Raw genomic sequence first — 17959 nt, 5'->3', positions numbered from 1 at the left:
GATGCAAATTGGGTAGGAGATGTGAATGATAGGAAAAGCACCACCGGCAGAGCATTCTTTCTTGGAAAGAGATTAGTTTCTTGGTTGAGTAAGAAATAGAGTTGTACATCTTTATCAACAGCAGAATCAGAATATGTTACAGCAACAACTAACTGTACACAGATACTATGGCTTAAGCAAATGTTGAAAGACATAAAGGTAAAATGCAAGGAACCTATTACTATATATTGTGATAACACTGCAGCAATTGATATATCTAAGAATCCGGTATTACATTCTAAAACAAAACATGTTTCTATCAAACTGAATTTTCTAAGGGAAAAAGTTGAAGAAAAAGAGATAAAACTGGTTTATATGAATACTAAAGAACAACTTGCAGATATTTTCACAAAACCTTTACCTAAGGAGACTTTTGAATATCTCAGAGATCAGCTTGGAGTCATACCACCACCGGTAGAGACTTAGATAGTTGATGATTGTCATCAACCGACAGAATTAAAAGACAAATCTTTTACTCTGGTCTTTGATGAGGAAGCTACTTCTCAGGGGGAGGAGTTGGTATATTGAATTGATTGGTATTTTGTATATGAATTTGATTTTTGTAACTTTGGAATTTGATGTCAAAGGGGGAGATATATGTATGGAAAAACAAATTATCTTTTAAAAAGAGATTGGTATTGAAAACCTTTTTGATAACACATGTTGCTCCCAGGGGGAGAAATTGTTGTTTAGGAGAGATTGTTGATTTTTGGTATTTGGCATTTTTGTTTTGGTAGTTTGATGGTTTTTCCATCTTGTGTTGCCATCAATTCCAAAGGGGGAGATTGTTGGTATTTTGGTATGGTTTTTTCATTGATGTCAACACCTACTAAAACACTAGCACTTTGGAGATCTAGCAGCATTCACCGACAAGCAAGTAACTATTGTATGGTTCACTGATAGGATATAATGTTCACCGGCAAGATATAATGATCATTGACACTTGGAATGATATGGAAGACACTTGGTAATGTCGAAGACATCGTGTGGACACTTTGTTTTGAAGAATTAATCATTGGTATATTCATATTTACATATTTTCTTTTACCGACAAATAGGTCCAGGGTTACCTAGGGTTACATCGACAGGCTTATCTTTTCCAGATCAGCATGGCACACTATGGAGATGATTTATTATTGTTGTAAATGCATTAAGCTGACATGTTCAATCGATTATTGCATCAGATATTACATTGTTTGTAAAATGCTTTTATTGTAATATCTTGTAGAGCCAACCTACTAAAATTGGTCTTAGGTTATGGTATAAATGTAAGATCTTATTTGTAAGATCGAATGTGGAATGTGAAAAAAGGATTGTGAGAAGGTATATGCGAGATTAAGCAGAGGTATACACGAAGACATCATTTGAAGGTGAAGCTAGATTTTTGTAGAAGCATATCGACATTACACCAGTACTGAATCCAGCATATGAAGATGCTATTTTGTGTAGTACATTCTTATTGTATTTAACCATCCAACTGTAGTCAGTGTGACTCCCATTTTGTGATTGAGTAGTGAGCTCTAGGCTGTTGGCCTTTCTTCATGTGCAGACCCGATTTATGTACACTTACTATCTATAGTAGTATCATTTGATTGTGGGTAAGGTTTCTCGCCATGGTTTTTCCCCTTATAGGGTTTCCACGTACAAATATTGGTATTATGTGTTGTGGATGACTTTATGTTTATGTTTCATGCATTAATCTTTACCGGTATAGTAATTTACTGTTAACACTATCTACCAGCATACTTAACTGGTTTACAGGTATTAAGCATTAAGTTGGTTTAATGGTTTTTGATTTGAATTTATTAGACAACTGATTCACCCCCCCCCCCCCCCCTCTCAGTTGTCTCCAGGACCTAGCAGTATTCTTGTAGGGATGGAAATTTCCCTTTATCTCCAGTCATATGATGTAAGCATCCACTATCAATTACCCATTCATCCTTATCTTCAAATTTTTTTACCAAGGCCTTTTCTTCATTCATGATAGTCGGTTCCAGTTCATCTTCCTTTAAAGCATAGAACACCCATTCCTTTCCATTGTCAGATCCACTAGCAGAGTCTTCTATTGGTTCATCCCCAGAGTCATCACTTACTCCTTCCTCATCTGCTATGTAGCATTGTTAACTATTCTTGAATCTATATCTCTTCTGGTTAGGCTTAAATGATTTCTTAACTCTTTCCTTAAATCTTGCATTCATTTGAGGACATCTAAATGCAAAATGACCAATCTTATTACATGCAAAACATTTAAAAGGTTCTTTTCCTTCATACTTACTTCTCGTCCGTCCTTTAGGTACTCTTCTAGCAAATAAGGCTTCAAGTTGCTCAAATTATTCATCTTCTTTCCTCATATCTTTCAATTCTTTTCCATATAAGGCTTTAAAATCACTTTTTCTTGTAGATGATGATGCATGAAAAGAAGGTTCAAATTTTGCAGCTCTAGAAGATCCAAATTCTTCAAGCTCAAAAGAAGATAATTTCCCAATAAGAATGTCTCTATTAACTGAAGTGTTTTCCATTTTTCTCAACTCATTAATTGCAGTTACCTTCATCTTGTAAGCCAGTGGAAGGGCTCTCAAGACTTTGGAAAATATTTCATCTTCACTTAGAAATCCTCCACAACATTGAATTCCCATAACAATTTCATTTACTTTTTCCATAAACATAGGAATTCTTTCATTATCTTCCATCTTCAAGTTTTTATATCTTACCCTGTAACCATCAAGTTTAGCAATTTTGATAGTAGGATCACCTTCATTTAGAGTTTTCAATTTATCCCACATAACCTTTGCTGATGATTTATCAGTCAATCCCATGATTTGTTGATCAGTAAGCACACACAAGAGGGCTTCTCTAGCTCTGCAATCATTTTTAATATTTTTGTCCAAGTATGTCGGATCATAAAGTGTATATCCTTTCTCAGTGATCTCCCAAATATCCTTGCCAAGACATCTAAGATGAGTCTCCATTCAAATTTTCCATATCCCATAATTTTTTCCATCAAGCTTAGGGATTTCTCTTCTAAAAATAGTTGTCAGTGGATTTGAAGTGTTAGCTACCATATTATCTACCTCAAGTGGTTAAGCTTCTGCAAAAGAGGACCAAAGCTCTAATACCAACTATTAGGATAACCGGTGAATAATTGAGAGGAAGGGGGGGTGAATCAGTTGTTAACAGATTATATCAATTAATCCACTTAATAACCTTTAACCAGATCACATAAACATTAACTACCAGAATAGAAGAAATAGATACCAGTAAGAAATGAAACTTAACAATAAAACAAATAATCAACACAATGCAACCATACCACATAACACCATGATTTGTACGTGGACAACTCGAAAAGGGAAAAATCATGGTGGGAAGCCTACCCACAGTTAGATGATACTTCTGCAAAAAGTATGTGATACAATGAGGGGCCTGCACATGCAGGAAGGCACACTACCTAGAGCATATTGCTCATTACAAAAGAGTCTCACTGACTACAGAGAGGTAATAACCATCTCAAGATAAATGAACAACAATCCAATAGAGTGAACTGTTAGAGATAGCATCTACCATGCCTGATTACAGTCCTGGTTAAGATCAATACCGGAGGCCTTTGACCTCTTCCTTAATCCCAATTTGATCACCTATGATCGACCAAATCTCTTTTGCATATGATATTACATTCCAAGACCATGACACATATTCCCCATAATCTACAATCAGATATTACATCATTTTATACCAACCCTAAGGCCTAAAATAATTAGGTCGGCCACCTAAAAGATATTACAATAAGATCATTACATAAATCCATATTACAATGATATGCCATGTCGACTTAAGACCAAAACAACAATAACCAATCCATAGAACATCCCGAAACATCTCGATAATGTGTGGAGTACACATTAACATGATCCCGATCCATAACCTAGATAGGTACTTGACCTAATCTGGGTCCACCACACCAAAACAATGTCTTCAAGCAGTTGAAGTATGATCAAAGAACATCTTCAACATCCTGAAATTCATCTAGAATCTACACCAGCACCACTTATGCATCCTGTCAAGATTCCTCAGTGAAAGCTCTATTGGTTATACCTTAAACCAATGTCAGTATGGGTTTACAAGATTGTGTGATAGCATCCGATTACCAAGTCAATACTAACTGACCAAAACATGCTCCAGAAGCATGTAACATTAAAAATCAAAAATACTCCATAGATCCAAACATGCCAAAAGTGTCCAACAGATAGTCCCTTCTACCGGTAACACTAGATCCTCTACCGGTAACCAAAACCTATCTGTCGATAACCAAAACCTGTCTGTCAGTAACCAACCATAACAACTAGTATTGACATCAATGACAAAACACCAATACAACACATAATCAATTCATTGATAATGCCAACTGTAGATGTATAAAAATGACCATATTCCTAAATGAATATTTAATATTCATTTTATTCTTATTCCTCTATTTAGTTAAATCTAATTTGATTAAATCACCCACATTCTTCTATTTAATTAAATAAATTATTCAATTTATTTATTTAAATTCACTTAACCCCTTTACATCATTTAATTGAATAAATCATTTTCTTTAATTAAATCCCTTCTTCCTAATTTTTAATTAAATTTACATTTAATTAAATAGTTTACCCAATTTATTTAATTTCCCAACTTGCAACCAAATTGAAATAAAGCAATTTATTTTAATTATTCTTCATCCACTTGCATTTTCCTACATCTCCCACTTGCATCCTAATCCCCCTCCTAAATTCTTCTAGAATCCATTTAATCCTAATAAATTAACCCAAACCCATTAATTATCCCCTTTCCCTAAATTTGAGGAGGTCACTTCTCAAATTTGGAGTAAAGTCTTCAAAAGGCATTAAAGCCTTTATGCCTTCAACAAGCTAGCTTGTTGAATACCCCCAAATTTGGAAGGACTCCTACAAATTTGTCCCCAAAGTCTTCAAACCATTAATGGTTAACTAACCCTTAGTGGCATGGTTAGAGACTTTTTGACTAACTTAACCCTCATCTAAACCAGGGGTTTCATCAGGCATTTATTGCTTTGACCATGGTTATCCCTTTAATCTTTGCACAAAAGTTTATCCTTTGGGTAAAAGCTTTATCCATTGGATAACCCTAACCTAACCTTAACCCTTACCTTCTAAGGTAACCATGAGGTCTTCTCAAGCATTTAATTCTTCTTACATCTCCTCTCAAGTAGTCTTATGTTGACAATTGTCACCATTTCATTGGTGAAAATTGTACACATGGATTGATAACTTTCAATCTTGACTCTTGAGTAACCCTTCAATCTTGACCTTCCATTGCCCTATTTTCACTATAAATAGTGCTCTTATTCCTCCATCCAAAAAAAAAAAATCTTTTAGTATCTCATTTATGCTCAAATTTATCAATACATCTAGCTTCTCTTTGTAATAGGAATTAATCTAATAAGCATTTTAGAATGTTTCCTTTATCATTATCTTAAATCATTAACTAGTATATCATGTTATGATAGTATTGCTACTAACCTTGTCATCTTATAATCTAGTTTACTTCATTTGTAGAATCATGCATAGATAGGATGCATTTCATGTTAAAATCAATCTAAAGCATCCCTCATTCTTGCATTCGTCATCCCTAAGTCACTTTGCTCAGTGATCTGAGAGAAAAGGCATTGGCTAAAGGGACCTTGTGAGATAGAGAACCATGGAACCTACCTTGGGAAGTTGAGTCATTCCTCATGACTCCATAAATTGCACCAAGAAGTCTTGTGGGTGTGTGAACAAGCTCTTTGAGACCACATTTTCACATTTTGAGTTTCATAACCCACTTTTCCCGCACACATTTCTAGCGCCCACCATGGGGCTCATCCCCATTAATCAAATTGGTTTTTAAAACTAATCACTTTTGTAGGTACGTGAGAAACATAAATCAACGCGTAGGGAACATCCCTTAGCGCATCTGGTTAAAAGTCCAGTGCATCCGGCTCACTATTTGGCGCATGGGACTTATTCCCCAGCATGTGCAGACCATCACTTAGAGCATTACATTTATTAACATTTTTCCTGTAGATCTCAGTGCAGGAAAATAACAGAGCAGCACATTCAGAAAATAGTTCAGCGCATCGAGTCTGTCCGATAGCGCATCCCAGTTATCTTGTAGCGCGTACAGTCCTTTCTGTAGCGCATCACAGATAGAAAGAAATAATTAAATTATAACTGAGATAAAACTTAGACTTGTAGAAGTCCACAAGAACAAAAATCTTTCTAACTATTTTAAATCGGTATTTTGCAAGATTTCTGACATTTTCTTGCAGGGAGGAGCTTAGTTTTATTTTTAGAATTATAAATAGTTTAAATTTTTACTAACTTATTTAAGTTAGTTAGAATTTAGAGTCTTTCTAATTCTTGGTAGATAAAATTGAACTCACCTTATTTGGGCTATAAAAAGAACCACAAAAACAATCTTTTCTTGCTTTTCTAGGAGAAAAATTTTCAATTTGGGCTCTAAAAAGAACAAAGCAATTTTTCCATTTTTGCAAACAAAGGGTTTAAAAAAACAACTTCACCATCCTTTGGTGCATAAAAGGATCCACTTCAAATTTTTGCAAAGTAAAATAATCACACATGTCTAAAGTCATTTGCAACTAAAGAGGGAAGATCTTCCCCTTTTGATCGATTTTTTTTTGTTGACCAAACATCGAATTTACTTTGTTGACCAGTTCCTTTTCATAGATGAGAAAATCACTGCTTTAAAGGGGTAAAATAAACACCATGTTTTTGTGGAGCAATATCTCCATATAGATTTTAGCAAATCATTGCAATGAAAAGTTAAAAAGAACCTTGTTTGCCTTGTCTCGAAGGTGGAAGGAATATGCTCTCCCCTTAACTAGGTCATCAAAAAGCCAAACCACTCTTACGCTTTCAGTGATATTGTATTAAATCCTTTAGCAGGCCTACCTTCACGAGGGGTTGAAAAACTCTTAAAGCCATTCTTTGGCCGGTGTGAAGGGAACAACCTAAGTGGGAAACAACTTTGACAGAAAGTGTTCCAACCCACTATAATCAAAAGTGGAAAGTGATGAAAGTCCTTTTCAATGGTTGTGCGCAACGATTAGCCTTCCCCCAGTATCCTTGAGATACGTAAATCCTTTGTTCTAAAGGTTGGGAAGCCTCATGAGGGAGTTTATCACTGACGGCCGAACGAGAAGCCTGATTACGAACTTTAGCATAGAAACTTTTAGTTGAGTCAGTATTCAGACATTTGTAATATCATAGTTCAAGGGTGGGAAGAATTCTCCCCCAAGATTGCTCACCATATATCTCCCAAGATAACTACTCAATTGTGAAGCAATTCACTTTGGGTTAATTTTTGGCAAAAGGCAAAAAATTAGGCGCCCCCTAGGGGGTGACACTGCTATTTGAGCTGATGGAGTATCGAGACTAGTGGGCTATGATATTGCTTATGACCCTTGAATAAAGAGTCTAACTGAATTGCATGTTGTATCTAAACCTGTTAAAACATTGAGGATTTGAACACATCCTTGTAGAACATACACTTATTATTTAGATTAGGAAAAATGGTTGTCTCTTTTGTGCTGTGTTTTCGTCTGTTACTTCAAAAAATCATCCATCGTCACTGAAAACTAAAAACAAAGTTCCAAAAATTGCAGAAAAATGACCAAGTCGAAACTATCAAGGCAGTTTAGCACTTAAGAACAACCTATTAGCGCATGGAAACCATCTTTTAGCACATTTTACCTTCACCTTAGCGCATTATGTCTTAACATTAGCACTTCATAGAAATCCAATACTAGCAGTTTAAAGTAGCACCTTTTGAAAATAGTCTGGCATGTTGAAGCATCAGCTTAGCGCATGGAGACCAAACTTTAGCATGCAGAGATCAACAGTTAGCGCATTGGCGACCCATATTAGCGCATAACCTTTTGAACCAAGAAAACAGGGGGAAAAGCAGAGGCCATTTTTGAAAAATTTGAAAACAATTTAGGGAGCTTTCCTTCCTCAGCCTGAACTTCATCAAATAGAAAACCAAAACAGAGTATCAAAAACTTTTCTCAAAAGCGAGTTCTCCATAAAACAAAGTTGCCAAAATTTGAAAACTAGTTGCAAGATAACACATCTCTCCTATCAAAATTAGGAAAGCTCATCACAAGTATGAAACAGGTCCTTCAATCAAACATATTTCTATCCAAAAACACACTTGTTTTAAAACTCCAAGTTGTCAAATCGAGTTTCCATATCGGGAAAGCTCATATTCCATATCATTTGACATGCTTTGTCATGAGGGGGCATCTAAACTTTCATTTGATAAAGTAAAAATTGAGTTTCCAAAACAAGCTAAACTAAATCCAAAACAAATCAAAGGAAACCATTATCGCTTGTGTATGACTAATCCTCATATTCTGAGAAGAAAGAGTATTTATCATAACACTAAGTTGAGAAAATAACAACCCAGTTCTCTGAAACTTGCCAAATGGAATAAATTTTTATACATCAATTTCCAACTCTTAAAATCTCATCAAACCTTCCTTCATCATATGCGCTTGTATCTTCAAGACAAAACAAACAAATTTGACAAGGAACCATTGAGGAGTAGAGCATTCTGTCAAAAATCAACATTTAGTCAACGCCTAAATCAAGGAGGAAAGATCAATCTGGCCTTCTTTCCCGAAGAGTGCATCACTTACAACATACCCCGATTTGAACCACCAACCCCTCTGAACAGAACATCAAAGAGGAGTTCGTTCCTTTTGTCACATAAAGCTTTTATTAGATGTCTAATATTACTCGCTCTCAATGAAACAAACAAAGTGAAATGCAACCATAGTCTAGCATGGGTCGAAGATTATCAAATCCTTTCGAGTGTCCAAATCTAGAGGACACCAAAATTTCTGTGGAACTCCTCCAAGAGTGTCAAGAAAGTGCTTCATTTCAAAAACTTGTGGAAAGACTCATGGAAAACGACAAGGAAAAATATCTACTCATGCTCACAAGCAAAGGAGTTAAACTCCCTGAAGACTTTGACACTGATATATTTAGAACAGGATCTCAACATTATGACTATCACGAAAGACAATGAGAGAAGGAAGCACGTGACCTTGATCAAAACATACCCGAGCAAAATCTACCAGAGCAAAATATCCCTAAGAAAAACATCCCAGAGCAAAACATACCATTCCACACACCATTTCAGCTTAGAACTAATGCAAGGGAAGAACTCTTCCCTCGACAAAATAATACACCTTTGAATTCTCTCACTCAACAAATGCAAATGTTACAAAGAAAAATGCAAGACATGCAACAAGGGACAACAATACGGTACTCCTTAACTGAAATTTATCCTTATCCTTTTGACAGACGGTTAAACATGGTGCCTTTTCCCCCAAACTCAAATATTCCCCAATTTGACAAATATGATGGGAAAAGCGATCCCCATGATCATGTTCGGGAATTTTGTACCATGAGCTTTGAATTTTCCCATGATGACACCTATTTGATGAGGTTATTCCCAAGAAGCTTGGGAGGACAAACAATGGAATGATTATCCAAAATCACACCTCCTGTTAGATCATTCAATGAACTAGTCAACAAATTCATAACTCAATATGTTAGGTCCCAGAGACAACTGAGAGGGGGGAGGTGAATTATTTGTCAAATAAATTTAAACCAAAAACAATTTAACCAACTTAATGCTTAATACCAGTAAACCAATTAAATATGCCGGTAGATAGTTTTAACAGTTAATTTCTATACCGGTAAGGATTAGTGCATGAAACATAAACACAAAGTTATCCACAACACATAACACCAATATTTGTACGTGGAAACCCTGTAAGGGGAAAAATCACGGTGGGAAACCTTACCCACAATCAGATGATAATACTGCAAATAGTAAGTGTACATAAATGAGGTCTGCACATGCAAAAAGGCCAAGCGCCTAGAGATCACTGCTCAATCACAAAATGGGAGTCACACTGACTACAGTTGGATGGTTAAATCCAATAAGAAAGTATTGCACAAAATAGCATCTTCATATGCTAGATTTAGTACCGGTGTAATGCTGATATGCTTTCACAAAAACCTAGCTTTACCTTCAAATGATGTCTGCGTGTATAGCTCTGCTTAATCTCGCATATACCTTCACAAAAACCTTCTTCACATTCCACATTTGATCTTACAAATAAGATCTTACATTTATACCATAACCTAAGACCAATTTTAGTAGGTCGGCTCTACAAGATATTACAATAAAAACATTTTACAAACAATATAGTATCCGATGCAATAACCGATTGAGCATGTTGGCTTAATGCATTTACAACAATAATTAATCATCTCCATAGCGTGCCATGTTGATCTGGAAAAGATAAACCTCCCGGTGTAACCCTAGACCTATTTGCCGATAACAACAAATATGCAACTATGAATATACCAATGAACAAAACTTCAGGACAAGATGTCCAAATGATGTCTTCAACATAACCATGTGTTTTCCATATCATTCCATGTGTCGGTGATCATTATATCTTGCCAGTGTACCAGATACCAATGACTGTGCATGAGTCACTTGCTTGTCGGTGAATGTTGTTGATTCTCCAAAGTGCCAGAGTTGATAAGAGTTTAGTAGGTGTTGACATCAATGAAAAAACCATACCAAAATACAAAAAATCTCCCTCTTTGGAATTGATGGCAACACAAGATGGAAAAACCATCAAAGTGCCAGAACAAAAATGCTAAATACCAAAAACCAACAATCTCCAAAAGGATCATAAATAGAAATCAAAATATAGATATAGAGAGTAATAACCTCTCCTAAACAACAATCTCTCCCTTTGGGAGCAACATGTGTTTTCCTTGTGTTTCTCAAAGTTTTTCTATACCAATCTCTCCCCCTTTGACATCAAATGCCAAAGTTACAATAAAACCAAGTTCATATACAAAATACCAACCAATTACAATATACCAACTACTCCCCCTGAGAAGTAGCTTCTCATCAAGGACCAGAATAAAGATTTCTCTGTTAATTCTATCGGTTGATGACAATCATCAACTGTCTAAGTCTCTACTAGTGGTGGTATGACTCCAAGCTGATCTCTGAGATATTCAAAAGTCTCTTTAGGCAAAGGTTTAGTGAAAATATCTGCAATCTACTCTTTAGTATTCACATAAACCAGTTTTATCTCCTTTGCTTCGACATTTTCCCTTAGAAAATTTAGTTTGATAGAAACATGTTTGGTTTTAGAATGTAATACCAGATTCTTAGATATATCAATTGCTGCAGTGTTATCACAATAGATAATAATAGGTTCCTTGCATTTTACCTTTATGTCTTTCAACATTTGCTTAACCCATAGTACCTGTGTACAGTTAGTTGCTACTGCAACATATTCTGATTCTACTGTTGATAAAGATGTACAACTTTGTTTCTTACTCGACCAAGAAACTAATTTGTTTCCAAGAAAGAATGCTTCGCTGGTGGTGCTTTTTCTATCATCCACATCTCCTGCCCAATTTGCATCTGTGTATGCACATAATTCAAAATTTTCATCTCTAGGATACCATAATCCAAGATTTATAGTGCCTTGTAAGTACTGGAAAATCCTTTTTACTGCTCATTCATAATTTTCTCTAGGATTACTTTGAAATCTTGAAACAATACATACTGCATTCATAATAGCAGGTCTGGTTTGTGTCAAATACAGTAAACCTCCTATCATAGACTTGTACCTAGCTGGATTAACAGGTGTAGATTCATCCCTTTGTGATAATTTCTTATTTGTTATCATAGGTGTGCTTACCGGTTTAGAGTTCTCCATCCCAGATTTCTTTAGTAACTCTTTTAAGTATTTGGATTGACTCAAGAATATACCTTTATCAGTCTGTGAAATCTGCAATCCTAAATTTTTTTTTATTTCTCCAATCATAGAAATTTCAAATTCTTGCTGCATTTTAATAGAAAATTCCTTACATAATCCATCTTCTCCTCCAAAGATTATATCATCAAAAAATACTTCTATAATCAAGATGTCATCATTAGTTACTTTATAATATAAATTTCTATCTACATTTCCTTTAGTAAAACCAATCTTTAAAAGATACTTATCCAATCTTGCATACCAAGCTCTTGGAGCTTGTTTTAGTCCATACAGAAATTTCCTTAATGTGCAAACCATATCATTGTCATCTGTCAAAGAAAATCCATTAGGTTGTTCAATGTATACTTCCTCTTCAAGATCTCCATTCAAAAATGCACATTTAATATCCATTTGATAAACTTTGTAGTTCTTGTGTGTTGCAAAAGCCAAAAATAATCTGACTGCCTCAATTCTAGCTACCGGTGCAAAGGTTTCATTGTAATCAACTCCTTCTTTCTGAGAGTATCCCTTACACACTAGTCTTGCTTTATTTTTGACAACCTTACCATCTTCATTAAGTTTGTTTCTAAATATCCATTTGGTTCCAATTAGATTTTTATCTTTAGGCTGGGGAACTAATGTCCAAGTGTTGTTTTTCTCAATTTGTTCTAATTCTTCTTCCATAGCTTTATTCCAAAATTTATCTTCACATGCCTCATTAACAGATGATGGTTCAATTTGAGAAATAAGACATACCTCTTCATTTGCCAATCTTCCTCTTGTCATAACTCCTTTAAACTTGTTTCCAATTATCTGATCTTCAGAATGATTCAGTCTTACATACCGGGGTGTCTTGGTTTGTTGTTGTTCCTCAATTACTGTGGAATCCTCAGATGTTACCAGGGTAACTGGATCTTCATTCTGTACCGATGGATTCAGAGTATGTTTATTTGTCAAAATTTATGTTGCCGGTTCAGAGTCTATATACCTTGAAGTTCCTTTGAATTGTTCATCAATCTTTACATTTGTACTTTCAACAATTTTCTACAATCTTTTGTTAAAACATCTATATGCCTTGTTCTTAGATGAATAACCAAGAAATATTCCTTCATCACTTCTAGGATCAAATTTGCCAATATACTCATCTCTTCTCATATAACATTTACTTCCAAAAATTCTGAAATACTTAAGAGTAGGAGTATTACCAAACCATAGTTCATGAGGGGTCTTACCGGTTTCACCTTTGATGTGAACTTTGTTAAATGTATAGACCGTTGTGCTAACTGCTTCTCTCCAATATACATGTGGTAGGTTTGCTTCTGATAACATACTTCTTGCTGCATCCAAGATAGTTCTATTTTTCCTTTCAACAACTCCATTCTGCTGTGGTGTTTGAGGTGCTGATAACTGTCTTCTAATTCTATTCACTTCACAGAATGTATTAAATTCCTTAGATGTAAATTCACCTCCTTGATCTAATCTTAAACATTTGATTTTCTTACAAGTTTCATTTTCTACCATTGCTTTGAATGGTTTGAACTTTCGAAGTGCTTCTGATTTTTCTCTGAGAAAAGTAACCCAACACATTCTAGAATAGTCATTAATGATTAGCATGAAATATCTATCACCTTGTAAGCTTTTAGTTCTAGCTGGACCACATAAATCAGTGTGAATCAAATCAAGAGCATTATTTTATTTTTTTGGAATACTTTTGAAACTAGCTCTAACTTGTTTTCCAAATTGACATTCCTTACATACTGTATTATGAGGTTTGACAATTTTATGTAAATCTTTAACTACCTTAGTAGTACTAATCTTTACCATGCAATCAAAGTTTACATAACATAGTCTCTAATGCCATAACCAACTTTCATTTATATGTGCAATCAAGCATGTCTTCTCACTGTTATTCAAATGAAAGATATTACCTCTAGTCTGATTACCGGTTGCAATTTTTAAACTAGTTCTGTTCATGATTTTGCATTTTCCATTCTTAAATTGTAACTGAAATCCTTTCTCAACTAGTTGACCAACACTCAAAAGATTATGCTTTAATCCTTCAACATAGTAGACATTGTCAGTGTTATGCTTACCATCAAGAGATATTGTACCCTTACCTTTGATTGAACAAGATTTGTCATCTCCAAATCTCACTAAGCCTCCATTGTATTCTTGAAAGTTCAAGAATTTAGCTTTGTCTCCTGTCATATGATGTGAGCATCCTAAATCAATGATCCATTCATCCTTTACTTCAACTTTAGCTGCCAGGGCCTATACTACCGGTTGAGCAGTAGGTGCCGGTTGATCTTCTATTATAGCAACAAAAACCCATCCATTGTCTGTTGGATCCTCATCAAAATCATCAGTCACACCTTCATCAACAATGTAACAAGATCTGTCTTTATTTTTCTTAAATTTGTATCTCTAATATTAAGGGTTAGGCTTGTATGTTCTTTTAGCTTCTTCTCTTAGTCTACCATGTCTATCAAGGCATCTTGAAGCAATATGAGAAATCTTATTGCAGTTAAAACATTTAAAGGGTGCTTTACCTTCATACTTACTTCCAATTGGACCTTTAGGAATTTTTCTTGCAAATAGTGCTTCAAGTTCTTCAAGTTCTTCATTTTCTTTCCTGCTTTCTTCAAGTTCTATTGCATAAAAGGCTTTCCAATCAGATTTGTCAAATGATGGAGCAGATGATGTTGATGCTTTAAAAGCCAAATTTGTCTTTATAGTAGCAACAGGACCAAATTATTCAATTTCAAAAGCTGAAAGTTTCCCAATCAATGTATCCCTAGTAACTGATGTATTAGGCATTGTTCTTAACTCATTTATAGCAGTGACCTTCATTTTATATGCTAGTGGCAATCCTCTTAAAAATTTTGAAACAATTTCATCTTCACTTAATTTTCCTCCACAACATTTAATACCCAAAACAATTTCATTTACTCTTTCCATAAAAGCAGAAATCTTTTCATCTTCTTCCATTTTCAGATGTTCATACCTGACTTGGAAGCTTTCAAGTTTTGCAATTTTGATTTTTGAGTCTCCTTCATTCAGTGTTTCCAAATGATCCCAATTAGCTTTAGCAGTAGACCTATCTGATAGTCCCATGATTTGTTCATCTGATAATGCGCTCAAAAGTGCTCCTCTTGCTTTGCAATCATTTTCCTCATGTTTTGTCAAGTTAGCTAGACTAGGCTGACCTTGTATAGTAGTATTATAACCATTCTTTGTAGCATCCCAGATGTCTTTTCCAATGCAATTTAGATGTGTCTCCATTCTGATCTTCCATATGCCATAGTTGGTTCCATCAAGTTTAGGACTGTGCTTCCTGAAATAATTAGTAGACATTGGATATCCTCAAGCTGTTAAACTTCTGCAAAAAGAGGACTAAGCTCTGATACCAATTGTTAGGTCCCAGAGACAACTGAGAGGGGGGCGGGGGCGGTGAATCAGTTGTCAAATAAATTTAAACCAAAAAAAATTAACCAACTTAATGCTTAATACCGATAAACCAGTTAAATATGCCGGTAGACAGTTTTAACAGTTAATTGCTATACCGGTAAGGATTAGTGCATGAAACATAAACACAAAGTCATCCACAACACATAACACCAATATTTGTACGTGCAAACCCTGTAAGGGGAAAAACCATGGTGGGAAACCTTACCCACAATCAGATGATACTATTGCAGATAGTAAGTGTACACAAATGGGGTCTGCACATGCAGAAAGGCCAAGTTCCTATATCTCACTGCTCAATCACAAAATGGGAGTCACATTGACTACAGTTGGATGGTTAAATCCAATAAGAATGTACTACACAAAATAGCATCTTCATATGCTGGATTCAGTACTAGTGTAATGCTAATATGCTTTCACAAAAACCTAGCTTTACCTTCAAATGATGTCTGTGTGTATAGCTCTACTTAATCTCACATATACCTTCACAAAAACCTTCTTCGCATTCCACATTTGATCTTATAAATAAGATCTTACATTTATACCATAACCTAAGACCAATTTTAGTAGGTTGGCTCTATAAGATATTACAATAAAAACATTTTACAAAAAATATAGTATCCGATGCAATAACTGATTGAACATGTATGCTTAATGCATTTACAACAATAATTAATCATCTCCATAGCATGCCATGTTGATCTGGAAAAGATAAACTTGTCGATGTAACCCTAGACCTATTTGCTAGTAACAACAAATATGCAACTATGAATATACCAATGAACAAAACTTCAGGATAAGATGTCTAAATGATGTCTTCAACATAACCATGTGTTTTCCATATCATTCCAAGTGCCGGTGATCTTTATATCTTGTCAGTGTACCAGATACCAATTACTGTGCATGAGTCACTTGCTTTTCGGTGAATGTTGCTGATTCTCCAAAGTGCCAGAGTTGATAAGAGTTTAGTAGGTGTTGACATCAATGACAAAACCATACCAAATTACCAACACAATATTCCTATAACATTCAACATGTTATCACTATGCTAGATGTCTGTAATACCAAGCAGAAAAACAATGAAACATTCATGGTATTCCTTCAATGGTGGTGACGTATGGTTTTGAGATATCCTCAAGATGTGCCCGAAAAGGAAAAGATGGAAATTTTCATTGAAAAATTGAATAGTGAGATGAGTTACATACTCAAGATTCAATGTATCTCATCTTTTGCCAAATTGGTTAAGAATGGCATCCAAGTAGAAGAGGCATGTGTCAAGAAAGGAACATTGAAATTCTTCAAAGAAGGAACAAATTCATCCAACTACAACAACCAAAACAACAACAACTTAGAAAAATCCAGGTTCTGGACCCGAAACAAAAATAATGGAAATGAAGGAGGAAATGAATCAAATGATCCAAAATCCAAGCAACTAGTGTTAGCGTTATCAGGTAATCCTCAAGCTACCAAGAATCCCAAAGGTGCTAATCAAGGCACTACCACTTATGCACCGAATACCAATCAATATCAACTTAGCACAAACAATGCAAACAATACCCCAAAAAATAACACTAATCGAGGACCTAATCCAAACTCACGAGGTAATGCAAACAACTTTCAAAAATGCATTTACACACCACTAGGGCAATCCTTGGAATCAACATTAAGAGAACTCCTGGCAAACAAAATTATCTCCTTACCAGTGATCAATAACTTTGAACCACAAATCAAAGCACCTTGGTGGAATGACTCACACTTTTTTGATTTTCATCACAACAAAGGTCATCAAACAAATGATTGCACGAGACTGAAAAACATTGTTCAAGACATGATTGATAGAGGCAATTTAACAGTCGATGGTCTCAAGACAAATGGTGACCATGGAGCCTTTAAGAATCATCTTCCCAACTAAAACAAGGATGGAGCTTCAACCTCAAATGATACACGTGGAGCTTGTATCAATCACATATACAATAACACCATCAATCATATATCAGCTGAGGACAATCAAGTAAACATCATCACAATCAAAGACAAACATGAACATGAATCCGTCAATGTAACAACTAGAGATCAAAAATATGTCTTGAAGTGGCATACGTCAACAACAAACACCATACCCCAAATTCAATATGATCTAGTCAGTCAACTGCGTAAAACTCCTGCTCAAATATCTATAATGGAGCTACTAAAACTTTTGCCAAAACACAAAGACATCTTGGAACAAGCACTATTGGAAACAAATGTACCTCAAGATCTGGATGCTAACAAATTCCAAGCCATGGTGGCTCATATGACAGGGCCTCATAACCTTACCTTTTCCAAGTATGATAATATCTCATTGAGCCATCCACACAATACTCCACTCCACATTGAAGTCTTGGTCTACAAACATCGAGTCAAAAGAGTATTAATAGATGGAGGAGTTGGACTCAATGTTTGTACCTTGAAACTTATCTATGCATTAGGCTTCTCTGAGAAATCTATTGATCCATGCAAAAAGATCACTATCAAAGCATATGATGATGAAGAAAGATCATCCAAAGGAATAGTAATGTTACCAATTCA

The sequence above is a fragment of the Cryptomeria japonica genome, chromosome 3 (assembly GCF_030272615.1).
Source record: "Cryptomeria japonica chromosome 3, Sugi_1.0, whole genome shotgun sequence".
Classification (NCBI taxonomy): Eukaryota; Viridiplantae; Streptophyta; class Pinopsida; order Cupressales; family Cupressaceae; genus Cryptomeria; species Cryptomeria japonica.
Note: the sequence above shows the minus strand (reverse complement) of the source record.